The sequence below is a fragment of the Pteropus medius genome, unplaced genomic scaffold (assembly GCF_902729225.1).
Source record: "Pteropus medius unplaced genomic scaffold, Ma_sr-lr_union100, whole genome shotgun sequence".
Taxonomy (NCBI): Eukaryota; Metazoa; Chordata; class Mammalia; order Chiroptera; family Pteropodidae; genus Pteropus; species Pteropus medius.
In genome coordinates this window covers 10,547,686-10,568,895 of record NW_024352784.1, presented here as the reverse complement: position 1 = coordinate 10,568,895, position 21,210 = coordinate 10,547,686, and the positions used below count along the sequence as shown (strand labels likewise).

The following is a 21,210-nucleotide window of genomic DNA, read 5'->3' as shown; positions in this document are numbered from 1 at the left end:
GAACTCTATGGGGCTTACCTTTCCAGAAACAAGTCTCTCTTTCCAACATGAGATCAGATTTGATATTCTTAACATTTTAGACAGTCCTTGAGTTAAAGTTATATCTCTAGAAACTTGGTACAGGAAAATAATCTTATCAACTGAAATGAATAATATCTGAACCAATGCATTTAAGATTTTAATAAACATTAACATATTTATTCATTTAACAAATATTTCCTATATAATATATACTGAACACTTCTAATGATACATATTTGGGATAGATCAGTGAACAAAACAAATACAGATTCCTGCCCTCCAAGACTTCACAATCTGGTAAGGAGACACAAAACTAATAAATGAATATAATATATTAACAGAATGAAAAGGATATTGGAAGGCAGTAAATGCTATTAAAAAATAAAGCCAATATAGATATAATTTTTTTTATACTTTTCATAGCCCTTTCACATACATAATATCATGTGATCCTTCTACATACCTTGAGGTGAGTGGGGGATATATTGTTTCTATTTCATAGATGAGAAAATTGAGACAAAAAGGCAATATGGTATTAGGCCCTACCTGATCCTTAGTTCTTTTTATCTGGAAGTGTTGGAAACACTGTTAGCTTAGATTTAACTCAAAACCTAGGGCCGATTCTAGAAATAGAGATTTAAATATTAGCTCCAAGAAGTGGAATAGTTAGGTTATATGGTAGTTCAATTTTTTAATTTTTTGAGAAATCTCCACGCTGTTTTCCATAGTAGTTGCACTAAGTTATAATTCCAGCAACACAGGACAAAGCTTCCCTTTTCTTCACAAACTTACCAATAGTTGTTATTTGTTGTTTTTGTGATAATAACCATTCTGACAGGTGTGAGGTGATATCTTATTGTGGTTTTGATTTGCATTTCCCTGGTGAATAGTGACATTGAGCATCTTTTCATGTGTTTGTTGTTCATATGTATGTCTTTGGAGAATGTGTATTCAGGTCCTCTGCACATTTTTTGATTAGGTTGTTCATTTTTTGATGTTGAATTGTATGAGTCCTTTACATATTTTGGATATTAACCCTTTATTGGATATTATTTGCGAATGTCTTCTCCCTTTCAATAGGTTGTTTTTTTGTCTTGTTGATGGTTTCCTTGGATGTAATACACAGCATAGGGAAGAGAGTTGATAACGTCATAATAACTCCACATGGTGACAGTTTTCTGCTCGAACCTCAGCCTACTAGTCCTTCTCTCAATTTTTAATGACAAATACAATTTTGACAGACGCTCTTGGTTATGGAGCACTGTGTGAATTAAATGTAAGGGCCCTAGAAATGAGGTAGGCAGGGACAGAGTGGGAAAGTGCCCCAAACTGCCAGACAGGAACTCAGAACCAAGGCAGAAATCTACAAGGGACAGAAGCAGAGGGAGCAGGTAAATGAGTACTATTATGTAGATAATAAGAAATGCATTTAGAGGAATTTAAAAATTATTCAGGGATTCAAATGATTTTATTAATAATAAAAATGATAATAATAATTTACTATTAATTTGTGTTGCTTTTATTTGTTGGACACTAGTATATACACTTGACACATTTCATTAAACCTCTTTAAACTACTTTAAACTACTTTAAACTACTTAAAGTAATATGCCGTTTTTAAAAAATAGGATTAGATAAGAGAAATAAAGTGATTTTCCAGTTTCAGAGCTAATGGAAGGTTCTAGAAGTTTAAGAGCCAAAGTATGAATTCACACTGAATAGTTTTATACCTTGATCAAATTTCCTCATGTATACAAAACAGACCTAATAAACTTACCTTAAGGGGTTGTGGTGAAATTTAAATTAAAATATGCATAAAAATAGCACCCAGTGCCTGCCATATGTACATATTAAAGCAATTTTGCAATTACTATTCTTATTGCGTTCCTGCAGCTACATTTACCCAGCTTGGGCTAGCTCAGATAATAGCAAACTACTACCCCTCATTTTGATTTAGGGCAAATAAGTGATTAAATTAATGGTTGTAAAATCTTACTGAGTGTGACTCACTCGTAGTTATGGCTAGCTACCAAAGAGGGGCAGGCAATACATTAGTATTCATGATGCTATTTATCTTCCTATTAATTAAATTGATACTTTTAGATTGTTTCCAGTTGTTTTTGTTATATATTTTGGTGTCTTTGCAAGCAGGGCATTAATTTCATGATTACTTTTGGTATTTGTAAGATATTAAACACCCTCTATGTATTGAGCCATGGAACTTCAGTTCCTTACTTGTGATTCTTACATTCAACTTATGAAAACTGAAGCAAATCACTTCTCCTTGGTGCAGTAGAGATGTTAGGGAAAAAAAAGTGAACTATTCTCAAATCTGATCCTATATTCAACTAGATCTGTGAACACAAATCACTTAACTTCTTGAAGTAAAAAAAAAAAAAAAAAAATATGAATAACTTGTATCTCCCAGGGTCGTGAGGTTAAAAGGAATACATTAACAGTGATCAGTACATATAAACACAGCACAGGTGCTTAATAAATATCATTTCCCTTCCCTACCACCTGAACTCTGAGCTAGCATAGAAATAATGAAATTAAGCAAGAATAGTCCCGCTGTCTGTCTGTCTATATCTATTACCTATCTCATCTGTTTTGTGCTATCTATGATATATTTGCCAGAAAGTCCTATTTTCAAATCTGGAACACCAGTGCACAAAATAAATACAGTGGAACTCTCTGGCAAACTCAATCACATAAGTGCTTTGCAAGACTAAAGCTAAATGGCCAGAGCAAGTCACATGACTTGTCAGACTAGGAGAGGTCTACAAGCTTCCATAGCAATAGGTGTGGGTTCAATGGGAAGACTGGAGCTGTAAATGTAATCATTTTACCATAAGTAACTAAATATAGGTCCAAAAATTAGCTCACAGACCTTCACTGATATTTGTTTAAGATGATGAAATAAGGACACCCACATATTAAATCCTGGTTCTATTATTTACTGTCTTGATACTTAACCCCTCTATGTCTCAATGATCATTTTTATAAAACAATAATATTCTCTTCTTTATAGAATTAGTATCAAGATTACATGAGTTAATGTATGTAAAATGCTTAGAATGGTGCCTAATATGCTTAGAATGGTGCCTGATACTTAGCAAGCATTATACGAGTGTTAGCAATTACCAAATATTTTATTAATATCATTATTATCATCAGTTTTTGAATTATGAACATCTATTATGAACAAATTTTTTCTGATGCCATCAACACATGTGAACTTTTTAATGAGATAATGGAAAAAGATTTGAGTCTGACTAGCTATCTTTGCCACTAGCTATCAATATTTTTTATTTGATTTTTCCGAGACTCAGTTTTCTCATTCTTGTTCACCATTATATTTCCAATATATAGTATAAGACCTAGTATTAGAAAATCCTCCTGCATAAACATTTCATATATATTCAAAATTTTTCCCTCCCTCTCTCTTTTCCTCCCTTCCTCCTTCCTTCCTTTTCTTCCTTCTCTTCTTTCCTCTTCTTTTCTTTTCTTCCTATTTTTGATAAACATTAGGTATTTTCCATATCTTGACTTTTATAAATAAATCTGCTATGAATATTTATGTCCACACCTTTGTGTGGATGTATGTTTTCAGTTAATGTGATAAGTGCCTAGGAGTGGAATTGCAGGACCAAAGGGCAGGTCTTTGTTTAACTTGATAAGAAATTATCAACACTATTACAAAATTGTTGTGCCATTTTACAGTCACACCAGCAATTTCTGTGATTATTGATTATTTGTATAACATGTGCGTATGTGCACATGTTTGTCCCAATCTGTAGAATATATTTTTCATTTCTTCATGCTATCTTTTGATTAAAAAACGATTAAAGGCCAACTAATCAATATTTGTCATTTATGGTTAATGCTTTTTGTATCCTAAGAAATCTACCTAAAGACCAAAAAGATTTCTGATATTTTCTTCTAGAAGTTGTATAGTTCTAGCTTTTTGTTTATAACAATGATACATCTCAAATTAATTTTTGTGTATGGCATAAAATAGAGGTTGCAGTTTATTTTCTTAAGGGTTTACTTTGCAAACAGTAAAAGCATTTATCTTTAGTGTACATTTTAATGAGTCCTGACAAATTTATAGATATATGTAACTGATAAAACAATCAAAGTAAAACATTACTTTCCACCACCAAATTTCCATTTATCTTCTCATTTATTTACAGCCACCATACCACCAGACAATCACTGGTGTGCTTTCTGTCACTAAAAATTACTTTTTTCTTTCATAGAATTTCATATAAAGGAACTCATATAGCATATAATACTCATGTAGTCTGGCCTGTTTTTTTTCTTTAACATAATGTTTTTGAGATTTATCCATCTTGTGTGTATCTGGAGTTGATTCCTTTTAATTGCCAAATAGTATTTCATTGTATGATCATACCAACATTAAAAAATATATATTTTTTTCACCTGTTGATAAACATTAGAGTTTAAAGTTTTTGGCTATTAGGAATAAAACTGTTCTGAACATTCATATCCAAGCTTTTTTGTGAACATATGTCTGCACTCTCTTGAGTAAATGCCTGTAAGTGGAATTTCTGTGTTTAAGGTATGTTTATGTTTGACTTTATTAAATAGTGCCCAACTGTTTTCCAAAATGATTGCACAATTTTATCATCCCACTAGCAATGTATAGGAGTTCCACTTCAAATTTTTGCACAATCTTGATACTGTTAGTCTTTTTAAATGTTCACTAATTCCAATGGATTTACACTGTCTCATTGTGAATTAAATTTGCCTTTCCTTGATGACTAAAGATCTTTATGTTCATTTAGTATATTTATTGCCATTTCATTTATTTTATTCTTAAATTTAGTTGATTTTTTTTATTATTAAATTTGAGCAATTCTTTATTCTGCATACATGTCATTTGTCAGTTGTGTGAATAGTGAATATTTTCTCCCAGTGTAAGGTTTGCCTTTTAACTTTTTAATGATGTTTCTCAAAGGGTGAAAAAATGCTGTTTTTAATTAAAGTTAAATAATTTAAATGTTGATAAAATATTTTAGTTTTTATAAATTTAAATATTTTAATTTTTATTTTATAGTTTGTGATTTCTGTGTTCTAAGGAAATTTTGAAGACTTTTCTTATGTTTGCTTATATAAATTTTGTGGTTTAACTTTATTTAGGTCCGTAATACATTTCAAGTTATTTTTTGTGTATAATTCAAGGTCATCGCTGAGATTCTTTTCTCTTTCTTTCCCTTTTTATGAATAATTACTTATTCCAGAATTGTTTAGTTAAAAAGCTATTTTACCAATTAAACTACCTTGGCATTTTTTTGTTGAAATCAGTTGACCATCTATATGTGAGTTTATATCTGTACTCTCGTCTACTTATCTGTTTTTCTATCCTTTCACCAAAATCACATTCTGTTAATTACTTCAATCAGTCTAAGTTTGATCCTTTTCATAATCATTTTGTATATTCTAGGTCTTTTGCTTTTCCATATACATTTTAGAATCAATTTTTCAAGTTCTACCAAAAGCCATCTCTGTTTCTTAAATGTGATTACATTGAACCTATATGTCAATTTGGGGGAAATCAACATCCTAATATTGAATCATACAGTCAAGGGATGCAGACCACTGTCTTAGTGTTTGCCTGATATCTCTTTTCATTTGTGAAATGAATAAAGGAAACCTTATTTAAAGTGGAGTCAGGAAGCCCTGAAAGGGGAGCTCTCATGCACTACCACTCATAGCACCTTGAAGATTTTAACAGGTAGAAGTGTATTCTTAAAGAATATTACTTTACTACTCCGGCATGAAAAAGAAAGATTTTCCTTTTGCCTAGCAAAAGGAAAGATTCAGCCAATGAGAAACTGCCATGACGCTACCAATTAGAAGCCACTACACTTCAAACTCTTGGTTTCCTTCAAAGGACATTTTGTTTCTAACAGCCCATCCGAACTGCCTCTTTTTTTTCCTCAATAAAACAACATTTCTCTCCTTTATTCTCCAGACTTCCCTGTGGTTTGCCAGAGTTTGTATGTCCAAAATTGCTATTCCTCTGCCATTTCTGAGTAAATTAATTTTTGCTAGTCAAATAACTGGCTATTTCTTTTTTTTTTTTTAATTTGGCACTTTTTTTTTTACTATTATAGTATCTAGATCATTATATTTAAAGTTATTTTATTATATTCAGCATATATTTGGGTTTTATTCATGCAGATTGATCAGCTCAATTTTTAATTGCTGTATTTAGATAGTTTATATTTAAATAATTATCTAATTATTTTATTTATATATACCATCTTTCTATCAATTTTATATTTGTTCTACCTGGTCCTACTTTCCTCCTTTATTGACTGTTTTAAAACTAATTATCTATTTTTTATTCTATTTATCTCAACCATTGGCATATTAAAAATATATATAATACTTGGTCCAGGATTTACAGTACTCACATTTGACATGGCCAGGAGTTATAGAAGCTTTTAAGGCTTACTAATTAAAGAGGACCTGTGCCCAGGTTATTGTTGCAACTGTTGAAGACACTGATGCAATTCTGGAAGGATTGCAACGTCTATGACTGCGTCAAGAACCTTGCTCGAGCTTGGAGTGATGTCACCAAGGAATGTATGAATGGCATCTGAAAGAAGACACTAAAGAGGTTCATCCATGACTTCAAAGAATTTGCTAAGGATGAGGAGTTTGCAAAAATTAACAAGGCTGTGGTCAAGATGGTAAACAATTTCAACCTATGTTTGGATGAGAGTGACATTGAGGAGCTCCTAGAGATGGTTCCCGAGGAAATGGTAAGTGAGGAGTTTAGCTGAAGAAGAGGCAAGAGAAAAAGGAAACTGCAAGAGAAAGAAAAGAAGAACATCTAAGAAAATTGACAGTGAAGTGTTTAGAAGAAGTGTTGTAAAACTCAACAAGTTCTTTAAAAAACATTTGAAAACATGGAACCCAACACCAAAAGATTTTTATTAATAGAGAGTAATGTTCTTGGTGCATTATCTGCTTGCAAGAAAATCTATGATAAAGAAACAAACTCAGCAAACTACCATGGACATATTTATAGAAAGAGTGACACCACCTCAAGAAGAGCCTCAGGCAGGTTCTTCAGAAACTATCCCAGAAGAAGGCATTGCTTTCATAGGAGATGGCAGCTCCTGCCTTTTATTGCCCTGGAAGACAAGATGTGGATGTGGGAGACAGTGATATCGATGATCCTGGCCGTGTATAGGCTTAGGTTAATGTATATGTTCATAAGTCTTAGTTTTTAATGAATAAAAGTTTAAAAAATAAAAATAAATAAATTTAAAAATAGAAAAAGCTTATAGGATAAGGATGTAAAGAAATAGAATATTTTTATACAGCTGTACAACATGTTTGTGTTTTTAGCTAAGTGTTATTACAAGTCAAAAAGTTAAAAAAATTTAAAAGTTTATAAAGTAAAAATGTTACAGTAAGCCAAGGTTAATTTACTATTGAAAAAAGATTTTTAAAATAAATTTAGGGTAGCCTAAATGTACAATGTTTATAGAGCCTATAATAGTATACAGCAATGTCCTACGCCTTTACATTCACTCACCACTCACTCACTGACTCACCTAGAGCAACTCCCAGTCTTGTAAGCTCCATTCATCATACGTACTCTATACAGGTATACCATTTTTTATCTTTTATACTGTATTTTTAATGTAATGTTTTTAAAATTAAATTTATTGAGGTGACATTAGTTAATAAAATTATATTTCGAGTGTACAATTCGATAATACATCATCCGAATATTGTATTGTATGTGCAACTGTAACTTTTCTATATTTAGATGTATTTAGATACACAAATATTTACCATTGTGTTACAACTGCCTGTAATATTCAGTACAGTACCATGCTACACAGGCTTGTAGCAATAGACTATAACATGTAGCCTAGGTATGTAGGAGGCTATACCATCTAGGTTTATGCAAGTGTACTCTGTAATGTTCACACAACAATGAAACTGCCTAACAATGCGTTTTTTTCAGAACATATCCCTGTCATTAAGCGATGCATGTCTATATGGAAGGCAAGAATGTAGCCAGTGACTTGATAGAACAGCTTCTTTCTTTATAATGGTATAACAACAATAGTACAATTATGTAAATCTTTAGACCACACACCCAAGTGAGTGAGTGTGCGGAGCCTGCGCACACACACCTCTTTTTCCTACAAGGATGGGTCAAATTCAAGGACAAGTACTTTCATTGTACCTGGCACTAGAATTGATGCTCTGGTTGACTGGGGAAAAGATTAAAGGATTTGGAGTTTAAACAGTAGGCTCTTATCTTAGAACTGGCCTCTCTTGCATGCCCTAAGTGTGTGTTTGTTTTCTTCATTCTCTCCTGCTGAGTGATAAGATGCCAAGGGCAAAAAAAATGTGGTAATTAGGGAAAAAGAACCAATGACTGTAGTGATTTTAATATTAGCCTTAGGACATAGTATAAAATGTATCTTTGTGGGTCATCAAATGCTTAGACCAACTCACCTGGAAATTACATTGGTGTTCGAAGCTGCAACACCAGCAAGCTGTTATGGAGCATAAAAAAGCACCCAGTTGACTAGGATGTACTCTGTGTTACTTACCCAGAGAACTTTTAAGGAGGCCCAGTGGAATGATATTCTCTCTCCCTCTCTCCCTCTCTTTTTTTCTCTCTCTCCCTCCCTCTCTTCTTCCCTCCTTCTCTTCAACTTCCTCTTTTCCTTTTAAATCTCTGACCTAACGTTAAGCCAGGAAATATTTTTGTTCTGCCTCTGTCTGTCTTCTGTTGCTATTTGATTCAGAGTGAATTAAATAGCCTGGTCCATCTAAGGCTGATAACTTGGTTTTGAAACTTGAATTTACATTTAGACTGTGATAATAATGTAATTTACATTGTTATGAATATGTAGTTGAAATTTTTATTAGTACTTATTTAAAATATTAATGAATTGAGAATAATGAAAAGAATTTGAAACTAAAATATGTGTTGCTTCTACAAAATTCAATGTGGTCTTGAGATAGAGAGCTCTGACCTTCTGCTTTATCACTAGTGAACAACGTTATGCTTGGTCAGGAAGTCACAACTCTTGTAAAAATTTATTAGTGTTCAGGATCATTAATGGCAAACAGAGGGGAAAAAGAAGTAAATATAAAGTGTCAGTTTCAGACAGCTGGAGACAAGTTCATTGAGCTGTACATTAAATCAAATGCCACAAATATGCAGATTGTAAAAATGTCCATTCTCTGCAAAGCTGTTAAACTTTAAAAGGTCTTTTTAATTAAAATGCCTGAGATGAGTATTGTGTCATATTACTAAGGAAAAAGCTTGTAGAACAGTCAAAAGGCCCTGGATATAGGAAAACGGGTATGGAATTTTTTAAAAAATTATATAAAAAGATCCCCTGGCAACAAATATTTGCCCACACTATCAACTACTTGCTCTAGCTCCCATTCTTTGACTTTTTGTTAAGCATCCGCATGCGTTGTTAAACTTTTAGGAGTTTTCCACTAATATTTATTTCATATTTGCCATCTTTGTGTTATCTTTGTCTCTGAATCTGACCCTGGTTTTGAGTCACGAGTAAGTGCGTTACTATAACAATATTTAAAGTCTCAGGTGAAAACATTCTGGTGGAGACTGGGTTATGGGTCTTATACTCTGCCATAATTGGAGAGGAAGGCCACTGTGCCTCTCTGATATGACACACAATGATACCTTTCCCCAAAGGCCAAGTGTGTTTGGTACAGAATGGTCAAAAGTTGGTAAATGTCTACCACATCTATTACTTTTGTTGCTCAAATCAAAAATACATACTGTTTCCATTTTTAAGAAAAGAAACAAGGAAGGAAGGAAAAACAATAAAATATATTTATAATCCAGATTTAATGCTGTATGCCAGTTATTAGGGACTGAATTTCTTTGCTCAACTAAGATCATACCTCAACTGTTACAGGAATTGGGATTTGTCCTTGACTAAGTATATAAACACCTATCATTTTTTCAAAATATTTTTTTCTGTATTGGTCTAACAGGAGAGTTAAATGACTTAATGATAAGAATCAGTAACTCCCTGAACCTCTCAGTTTTTTTTTTTTTTTAAATGATACTGGTGATTTCTATACTGCCTGATACGTCATTACTTTGTTTTTCTAATTTGGTAGAAAGGGATAGGGAGCCAAAGAGGTGAAACAAAGTTCTCTTAATTATATGCTTATACCTAAGACAAATAACCATGGGAAGGGTTTACGTGTTCACGGTATTGAATAGTGCCCCTCTCCCCACAGAGATGGTTACCTCCTAATTACCAGAACATGTAAATGCTCTTTTGCCCAGGGGGGCGGGGGGTGGGGCGGGGAAAGAAAGACTTCAGATCTAATCAAGCTAAGGATATTGAGATTGAAAAATTATCATGAATTATCCCCATGGACATGATATAATCAAGGGTATCCTGAAAGAGGGATGTGGGAGTAGTTGTCAGAACCAGACAGAAAATGGTGTGGTGGTGAAAAAGGAAGCAGAGGGACAGAGAGAAATTTAAAGATGCTAAAGTGCTGATTTCGAAGTTGGAGGAAGAAACTGAGACTATGAGCTAAAGGATGTAAATGACTTCTGGGTGGGTAGTATCTGAAGCAGACCATGTGGCTTGCTCACAGCTTTGGTGCACAAATTTTTCCATAAGACATAAGTGTTAAGTGGACTGTGGATGGCGATGGGCACAAAGAATTTAAAAAAAAAAAGGTGAGTTGCTTCTGAAGATGGTAGATCCATGAGCAACATGGCTATATTAATAGGAGTACCCAAGTGGATGTGATCTTTGGGTCTGTTCAAATCCTGCCCCTTGTATGATGCTCTGGTAGAGGTCATAGGGACAAAACATGCTTCCACATTTTGAATATTATCAATTACTGAAAAATAAGAATTAATGAATTATGGGTGGGCTATGAAGGAAAATGTGAAAAAAGTACATTTGAAAAACTGGAATGTAAGGCAGGTTTTGAAGAGTTTATATTGAAAGCACAGCGTGAGTAAGTCCTGGTGTTTTTATGAGTGGCTTTTTTTAAATATGAATGATATGAGGTTATGAAATCTTGAAAAATAGTAGGCTAGATTTTTGATTGTTTGGATAAGAGAGAAATAATTCTCACTTTATGATTATATTTGAATAATTCCAATGTAAACCTAAATTAATCATTATTTATTCATTCTATGATCTGCTTCAGTTCTCTAAAATTTAGGTTAAATAAGCTAATATAACAGGAGAACTTTATGTTGATTCTAGAATTCCTAGAGGTAAGAGAGAAAGGGTATGACCTAAGTACAGTAGTTAGCCTCACGAGATGCAAAACACAGATGGCTAATTGAAATAAATGTTTTATTTGGGACCAAATCCAGTACTTCCTATGAGTTACAGGCTCTGACAGGTTGGAGAACAGCTTTTAGGCATTACTCCAGTATGAGTTCTACACATTAATATTTCCCATAAGGGGATGCTCCTAGTGGACGTGAGGATGGGCATGGGAGCTGACTAAACGTTTGTGTTTGCCTCAGTAATTTCCTGGCATCAGTCAAGGGGAGTAGAAAAAAGGAAGGGTAATCTTTTTTAGTGAGATATGTAGTAAGGCGTTCTTCTTCCATGATGGTGCCTTTGGCTACGTAAAAGTGAAATAGCACTGACAAAATAATTATAGAACTTTCCCCACCTGTACCGTGACTTCCTGAGCAATCTAGGAGGATCCTTTGCCAAAAAGAGAAAAATTAATGGCTCTTGTGAAAATGTTAATGTCATTGTACAAAACTTTACATTCTTCAAGAATCACTGGTTGTGGCAGGATGAGTATGGGTTATCCGACAGTGAACAAATGGATGAGATGTAAAATGTTCTGGGCTATCTGTAAGAAAGGCATTGGCTTTAGTAATAGGGTCTAAAATACTTTGTTTTAAATTCAAAAATTATTTATTAAACTCATTATGAATCCTCTGTGGGGTCAATGACCTCTGGTGACAGCAATGTACAAAATCAATGACATTGTCAGATTTTGATTTAACGAAAAGGAATGATCAGAAACTCATAGCAGAAGATAAGGCAAAGACAGTGAGAGAATATGTTAGGGCAGGATTCTCCAACCTTTTTGGCACCAGGAACCGGTGCTCCTGTGAGAATCTAATGCTTGATGATCCGTGGTGGAGCTGAGGCAGTGCTGCTGACACTGGGAAGTGGCTGCAAATACAGATGAAGCTTCGCTCACTTGCCCACTGCTCACCTTCTGCTACGTGGCCCGGTTCCTAACAGGCCACGGACCAGTAGCGGTCCGTGGCCCGGGGATTGGGGACCTCTGCTTTAAGATGTCTCTGGGATCTCCACCAGTTCTTAATAGGAAGATTAATTGGGGTATGAACTCCTTGGAGGGACAACCACACAACTGAACTTACATAATACAATTGTGTTCTGAAGGACTTGGTAGAAGTATCCCAAAGAGGACTGTGAGAAAGATTTCTTTAAGGTGCTGGATATCCTTGAGGGATCTGTTTTAAAACTGTTCCTTGCTAACTGCTGGTGTTAGTGCCAATTCTTTGAGATTAGCAGGGCATGAATTCTAAATATGGAATATTTAGAATGCAGAAAAGACCTCATGTTCTGGTCCTGTCCTGCTTAAATATACTCTTTGAAATTGATATCCTTATTCCCCGTTTTACAAATAAAAAAATTGAGAGGCATAGAAGTGAAGATATTTGATCAAGCTCACACTGCAAGTTGGTGGCAAGCCCAGAACACAGACCTAAGGTTGTCTGGCTTTACCCCGTGACCGATGTCCAGCTCTGACCTGATACTTGTGAGGTTTTTTTCCCACCCCCCGTCAGGATTTTCTCTTCATAAACATGTCTGGTGATTGTGGTCATTAAAACATTCTCCTTTTCCACAGCCCTCAAAAGATATTTATTATGTAAATAGCACATTGTCAACATTAAATACACAGGTAATTGAGGTGCTGCTCTCACAGTGGAAAGAAAGGAACAAATCAGGTTAAGGCAGTGCTTTGGTGCCCTTCAGGAGGAAACCATTTAATGATATTGAGGAGTGTTCCAGTCATCCATCCATAGAGGGTAAATTGTTCCAAGCGCACTTAGCTTCAAAATTGTCTCCTTAGCCCATCTTCTTGGTCAACAACTAAATTGTGTTTTTGCCATTTGACCCAGGCCTCCCTGTTTCCTAATACTTTCTCACCTTAGCTGCAAATTGTCTGTAGCCTGATTTTAAAACTTCAAATCAAATCTTTATTTTATCGCAAGTTCAGGAGATTAAAAAGTAAACCTCCAGGCAGCAGTTAATAAGTAATTGTTTATTTAACCATCATGTCAAGAGTGAAGTTCACAATCAGTTCTCCAGAGGTCGACTTTAGATTTCACTTAAATGCTGCTTTCCAGTCTCCAAGTGAATAACTTACTCAGTTGTTTCCCGAGTTTGATTAAGGTTACAGAAATAATTGTCTACTTTCTATAATTAAATTCAGTCTCCACTTAAGAATTGTACTTACTACTAACAGGTATTTCTATCTCATTTTTCTTTTACCTAAAGAATTCCTAATATTTATTGAATATATACTATATGTTAGACACTATGTTTAAACATGTTACAAATTATATTGATAAATATTTCCAAAATCCATTATATAAGTACTATTATTATATCCTTTAATACAGATGAGGAAATTAAACTTTATAGTTTAATTTCCTAGGACATTTTTCAGCTCTACACAGATAAGTAGTAGATAGCAAAGACTCAAAATGCAGGTTTTTGTAATTCCAAAACCCTTGTTCTTAATCACTGCATCTGACAGTGTTTAGGTAACTGTGTATGTTTCCTGCTAATACTTTATGGTTTATTTACTACAACTCAACATTTATGAAATATTTTTTGAGGCCTAGTTACTGCTATAGACATTGAAGATACAAAAATAGTAAATTATCACTCCTATCTTTAGAAGCATGGTCTAGTTATAGAAAGGAGAGAAGGATATATGAATGAGATTTTAGGACAAATAGTGTGATCAGTGTTACTATAGCAATATCAACTAATCACTTTGGAATATGAGAGTGACAGAGATAAATTCCAATGGGTTGCTAGTGGAGTCAATCTTAGCAGCTTATTGGAAGAGGTAGAATTTGTAGTTATTGCTATCTTAATGGGTCAATTCTGCTGCACTACTGTCAAGTATGTCTGTCTCGTAATTTCTCGACCGGGAAAGTAAGGGAAATACTGTGTGAGAGAAACTTTCACCTCTTCATTTCACTGATAGAGCAAATTACTTGTTAGTATATATTCCTCACATGACCAGGCCACTCACCAGGGAACAATAAATACTGTATAAGGAACTGGACATTGAGGATGAACCTAGGGATCATCTAGTCCACACACAAGACCCACTCATTTACAGGTCTGCAGTACTGTGCTCACCTCTGCTCACATTCACAGATCCTCCCCTTTCTCTCCCTTGGGCTCAAGCACTTGTATAATTCCAGAGTTGCTGGATCATAGAAGTTTCTGCATAAGCTACAGACTATACCAGCAGCTAAGTCTTTCCTCAGACATCCTAGGCCCTTAACTTGCCCCCTTCTAGTAGTAAGGTCCCCTACATTAGCCACCGATATTTTCTCCTATCTGTTGCCTGAGGCAGCCCATCAAAAATTTTAAGAAATAGGAAAGACTGACCTGATAATTTACAGAATTGGGTCTTATGTAATAAACATTATTTGAATTGGGTCTTATGTAATAAACAGTTTATTTGTTTTTCTATAAATATTTAATTTTATTTTAATAATTAAAACCTGAAATGGTTCAGATGGGGAAAAAAATATAGTTTTATTAGGTCCAGACTATTCCTCACTCTTCCAGTGTAATGGGTTACTACTAAATTTTCCCCAACAGTGGTAACTGAGAAGGTTCCTCCTGAATTTGCAAGGCTTTTTGACAATATCTCTGGTTCAATTCTCAGATATTTTGTTTCTTGGCTTTCGTTGTCCTGAGTTGTGACCCATGGTTATTCTGTCTTGCATTAAGTGCCCTAGATGCTTGGCTAGCCAGATTGATTACAAAAAAAGAGGTAAACCTAGTGATGGAAATTAATGTGACATGAAAGTTACAGAAAAATTCCTTTCAATGGTCCATAATTTCAACCTCTATGTGGTCAATTTTCTGTTTCCAAAATTAAGCCTAGGTCATGGTAAAGGCATTTACTGTGCAGCTTTAGTATTTCAGGAAGCATAAAAAACAAATGAGTAAAAGAAGATTTAAAAAACAACAACAACAAAAAAAACTAAAACGAAATAAAACAAACAAACAAAAAAACAAAGTATTGGGACAGCCAGTTTCCTTATTAGAAAAGAACCCAGTAACTAAAATAAATTCCAATTTGTTTAAGGGTTATTTGAAACAACAAATAAATAACCATAGTATAGCCTGAAGAAAATAAGAGTATATTTATTAAAACTCTGGAGGTACAAGGACTTTCTAATCTTTAAAGCAGCAGAACTCTCAAAGGAAAAAATCAATACAGTTGACTAAGTAAAAATTTAAAACTACTGTATGTCAACAAGGAAAAAAATTCAAGCAAACACATAACCAAAAATAAAAGAGAAATAAAAGATAATATACTGAGTTAAGTATGATAGCCTCAGAAGGTAAATGCTGTGTGATTTGATCTATATAACATTCTCAAAATGACACAGTTATTGAAATGGAGAATAAATGAGTGGTTGCTAGGGGTTAGGGATGAGAGGAGGGAATGGGTATAACTATAAAAGTGTAATGTGAGGAAGATCTTTGTGGTGATGGAATAGTTTTGTATCTTGATTATTGTGGTGGTTGCAGGAATCTACACATGTGATAAAATGGTATTTAACTAAAACACATTGTACCTACCCATGTCATTTTCTGATTTTGATATTTTACTATAGTTACATAAAAGGTAACCATTGGGGGAAACTGAGTGAAAGTTACACTGGACCTGTCTGTACTATTTTTGTAACTTTCTGTGAGTCTATAATTATTTTTTTAAAAATGTAAAATAGTAGATTGATTGATTGATTGATTTGGCAAGGCAACCCTTGGTTGACCTCACAGATTGCAAGGACTTTGTCAGCTTACAATTCTTTATTTTTTATTTTTTATGCCTACATCACCTGGTCTTCCTAGGTGGTCTCCCATCCAAGTACTAACCAGGACTGACCCTGCTTAGCTTCCGAGATCAGATGGGATCAGGCTTGTTCAGGGTGGCATGGCTAAAATAATAAATATTTAAAATTATGTTCTTAATATTCTAAAACAGTGCTATCCAATATTATGATAATTCAAACCACACATTTTTTTAAAAAAATATATTTTTATTGAGATATAAGTGACATCACTGTCTAAGTTTAAAATATATATTGTGTTGATTTGATACATTTATATATTACAATATGATTATCACTTTAGCATTAGCTAACATCTCTATCCACAGATATAATTTAAATTTTTCTAGTAGCCATATTAAAAACAGTAAAATATAATGAGTGAAATGATTTTAATATATTTTTTAACCAAAACATTCAAAATATTATAATATCGACATGTAACCAATAAAAGATGGGGCATTAAAAATTTTTTTTTCATATTTTTTATACTTAATATTATTGATTGGAGCCTCAAGGAAGTTAGAAAATCCTCAATTTAATGTCCTGCCAAGTGCAACTTTTCTTAAGATCCAGGGATTCTAGGATTTACTAAATACATCAAAATCACTTATACCCCAAACTCAGGATGCAGGAGAGAAAGAACAGAGAGAGAGAGAGAGTTAGAGTGAGACCCCACCTCAGCTTCCTCCCTCCTCTCCTAGCCTTTCTCCACATACCAGGCCTTTCAACCTCCCCCAATCTCAAGGACGTCACCAAGTCCAAGTTATACATGGGAGAGCAGGTCATGAGATACAGAAACCTAGATCTCCACCATTCCTTCATAACAAGTCCTTACTTATGTGCTTACTCTCAGTCCTGCTTCATTCTCAGTGCTTTCCTCAGTAGAGCCCCAGCTATGTGCAGAAGGTGATCCTTGGACATTCTCCCAATAACCACAGGTCTCACTCACTCAGCAACCTTGAGACTTAGATTAAAAGTCATCTCTCAGGAGTGCTCACCCAAAAGAAGATAATATTTCAAATTACAACAGTCTTCCCCGCATTCTTATTCTCTAAGTCACTGTACTATTTGGCACCTCCAAAATTTGCTTTAATTGTTTTGTTGTTTATTGTCCATGTCTTCCATTAGCTTGTAAACTCCACGAAGGCAGGGATTTTTGCCTGTTTTGGTTTGATGCATCCCAAAGTGGCCAAAATAATGCCTGTAATGCCTGGCTCATAGTAGAAACTCAAAAAATATTTGTCAATAAATTAAATATACATAAAAGTTTTCAGTTTCTAACATATATTATATATAATATATATGCAGATATTCAATTATCCTGGATAACATTGTTTGTTCTAGGATGTTTCTTTTCAATTATGTAGCTTTAATTGAATTAAACCACTTATATTTGAGAAAATAGACACAATTTTATTTGATGCTGCTTCGTTGATTATGCCTTTCTCTATTTCATGTCAAAAGGCCCAGCAAACCTTTGAGAAGAGAATAAACTTGATTGGATCTCTTCACTTTGGGATTTAACATTATTAGTTATATTTGATTGGCCAAGTTAGTTCTGTCTTAGGCGAACTGTCTGGATGACAAGGGATAAAAATTCACAAAAAGGGAAGGGAGAGTCAGACATGCTCAACCTTGTCTAAAGGATCTAAGAGGAATGTTATTCTCCTGACATAACTTGTGGCTTAAAAGAAATTGTCTTCATATCTAGCCACCCTGGTCTATTGGCCATGATTGTGTGATGACGTAGAAACTAATGGGCACATTGGGAGTCAAGGCACACACTGGACATCACAGCAGAAAATAGGACTAGAGAAAAGATGACAGATTTCTCCCTCTTAATCAGAAACAAAAGATTACTGCTGACCAACAATGATAGAAATGCTTTGATCACCACTGAATTAATTGGGCAAGAATTGCATCAAATAGTCAGGACCCAGATTTTCAGCACTAATTCTTTTTGAGAATTAACTGGATTTTCTAATGCTTCTCTCTTTGGAGTAGGGAAAATCAGGATTGAACTCTTGTGCTGACTCAGCTCCCAAAAGTTTTTATCCTAATAGAGAGAAGAGAATCACAGGGAAAAATAAAAGATACTCTTTTGATGGTAATATGGGATGCTCAATTAATACTGATTTAAATATTCTTTGCTTCTAAAATATAAGGGGGGAGAGAAAGCCTTTACATTAAAATAGTGTTTAGCTTTAGCATTAATTATAATGGTATAAAAAAAAATTACCAAAGTGAGTAATGATTAAGTGGGATAATCTCCATTCTGACACAATATCCACAGCATGTAGAACGATAGTCTCTGTTACATAGAAGGTATGAGGTGGATATTACAAAATAAATAAGTGCATGAATAACTGCTTAAATGAATTATCTATTCCAGGGTTATAAATTATAAATAATAAATATAAGTAATAATTCCAGGGTTATAAATGCTAAGCTGTTATTGAAATTATTGTATTAATCATGGTATGGAAAATATGAATATGATAACATTGAGAAAAAAATAGAATATAAAATAGTGTCTATAGTGATGATTCTTAAACTTCAGCATATATCATGTTACCTGGAGGGCTTGTTAAAACACAGATTACTGAATCTCAACACCAGCATCTCTTTCAGTAGGTCTGGAATGGGGCCCAATAACTTGTATTTCTAGCAAGTTCCCAGGTGATGCCCATACTGCTGGTCTCACGACCATATTTTAAAAAGTACTGATCTAAAGGATTATTATAAGAATGTAAAATAAGCAAATAACATTGTATCTGAAGAAGAGTTGAACAGGTAAAATTATGCCAAGAAAAAGTTGAGAATACAGTGTTAACAGCGATTGTCGTTGGGAGGTGGGATCATGACTTCCAGTTCTTTTTTTTTTCCCCTCCCAAAATTTTCTTATATTATATATATATAATATATATATATATATTTCTTATAATATATATATATAAAAGGCCAAGCAGTTTCAATGTAAAAGCAAAAGTAAAACAAGATGTGATGACTACACAGTAAAGAGAAGTATTAATTTTCTCTGAAAAGACAATAAAATCTGGAGTTAAGAGACTAACTTTAGTGATAGCTACATGCTTGCCTTTAGTATTGCTTACATGGCCTCTGTTAGAACTCCTTGATACTAAATTGATTCTTCGCCGAAAACCTAGAGTCAGCCTCTTCTGGAAACTTGTCTTCACTCCTCTAAAGCAGATCCCACAGATGCTGATGACAGTTTAGCCCTTATTTAAATTGCTTATTCTGTTGGTTCTTGGTGACCTTGTTCTTGGTGACTAGGGTTTCCTTGAGACCAGACCTCAGATTGCTTATTTAACATGCCATTTGGCTAGGTATGGGAAAGTGCTTTAATTCTCCATTCTCAATTTGAGTTCATATTTTCTATATGCCATCTAGATCCAATACTCTCCATTATTCTCTTTGTTCAATAACCTATTTCTTTAAGTATTTTAATATTTGAAAAAAGGCCCACCAATGATTAAACAAGGAGAAAGAAATTGAAATTTCTATTCCAAAATTTAGCTATAGTGGGGATTGAAACTGTGGGCCTCATACATGTAGAACATGTGCTCTACCACTAAGCTATATATTGTCTGAGTGTAGATAATTTTGGACTACATCAAAAGGCTTGAGTTCTGACTTCCTGGTGGTATGACTAATGGGAAATACTAGAAGACAGGAATGGAGTAAGGTTGGTGTAGTTTATTTCTCCAACCCTGCTAGACCATGAGTTGGCAGTGGCTGTATTCCTCTACTAAAGACCTTAGCTCCTCTAGAGTTTTTCTCTCCTCTAGCTCCACCTCTGTACAAGTTCTGCTTCCTCCCTTTGTACCTTCTGACATAGGATGCTAGTTGTTTCCTTTGTTACTAGTTTGATGATGCTTTTACATTCCTTATTGGTGTCCCTTAATCCTGCCATACCTTTATTAAATTCTCCTAAACTTACCCCATTTGAATAGGCCATCTGCTTCCTACTGGGACCTTTGCCACTACACCTCTTTTTCATTTTAATTTCAGTGTCTATGAACACATGCCTTCATCTTACAGAAAATAAGAGGCAGAAGATCCCCATGGCCTAGTGTAAAATATAAAGAACACAAGCTTTACAGAAAAACATATTGGTTCAAATATGAGTTTTGCCATTTCCTTGCTAAATACACAGCACAGTTACTTAAGAGACTCAAATTTATTTTCCTTGAGAAATGGTAATTATCATTTCTCACTCACTGAGCTGTTGGAAAGGTATAGTAAGAAAACGTGTCAAGTATCTGGCACTTGGCACATATAGATGTGCTCCAAAATTGCATTTTCCCTTTCCTCTCTATGCTGGAAGTGGCTACACCAACAGAAGAGGAACATTGTTTTGTTAGCTCGGTGTATCTGCATCTGTGCCAAGCATCTTCTGCTGCAGATTCAGTATTCCTCACATTCAAAACAATTTTTGCCTTTCTGGATAATGCAGTTCTATCTCCCATGCATCTCTGCTGCCAGGGCAATACTTAAATACATGTTAGTTCTATAGAGTTAGACCTGCTTTCCTGAGGAGGACCCAGCAAGGAAACAGGAGTTGGTTGCTAGCTTCTCTCCAATGACATGGTGATCTTCCGTATGTGAGGATGCAACATGTTGCTTGCTTTGTTAAGCAGGGGACATACACTTCTGGAATAGACTTCATTTTTATGAATTAGCAAGTTCCTTTTTAGTGGAGACACTACCATATTCTGATAAATTTCAATATGGTGTGGCAAATCAGAACTTTGAGATATAGGGCCAGGTGATTTATAGATATTTGTGATCTTAGCCCTTGGACTATGCCTATAAGGGTTATCATAACTTTATAACAAACAAACAAACAAATAAATAATCAACTTTTCCAGTTGATTAAATTGAGGCTTAGAGATGTTAAGTAAACTGCTTACCTCTATTAGAAGGTAGAGAACCTGAGATAAAACACAGGTATGTTCGAAGTTAGTTTATATTATTCCCAATAC

The 21,210-nt window shown here is 34.3% G+C and overlaps 1 pseudogene; it reads right to left on the bottom strand.

The window, feature by feature from the left end:
• Nucleotides 1-16,198: 16,198 nt before the first annotated feature.
• LOC120590611 (uncharacterized) lies at nt 16,199-16,317 on the bottom strand (annotated as a pseudogene).
• Nucleotides 16,318-21,210: the final 4,893 nt, after the last annotated feature.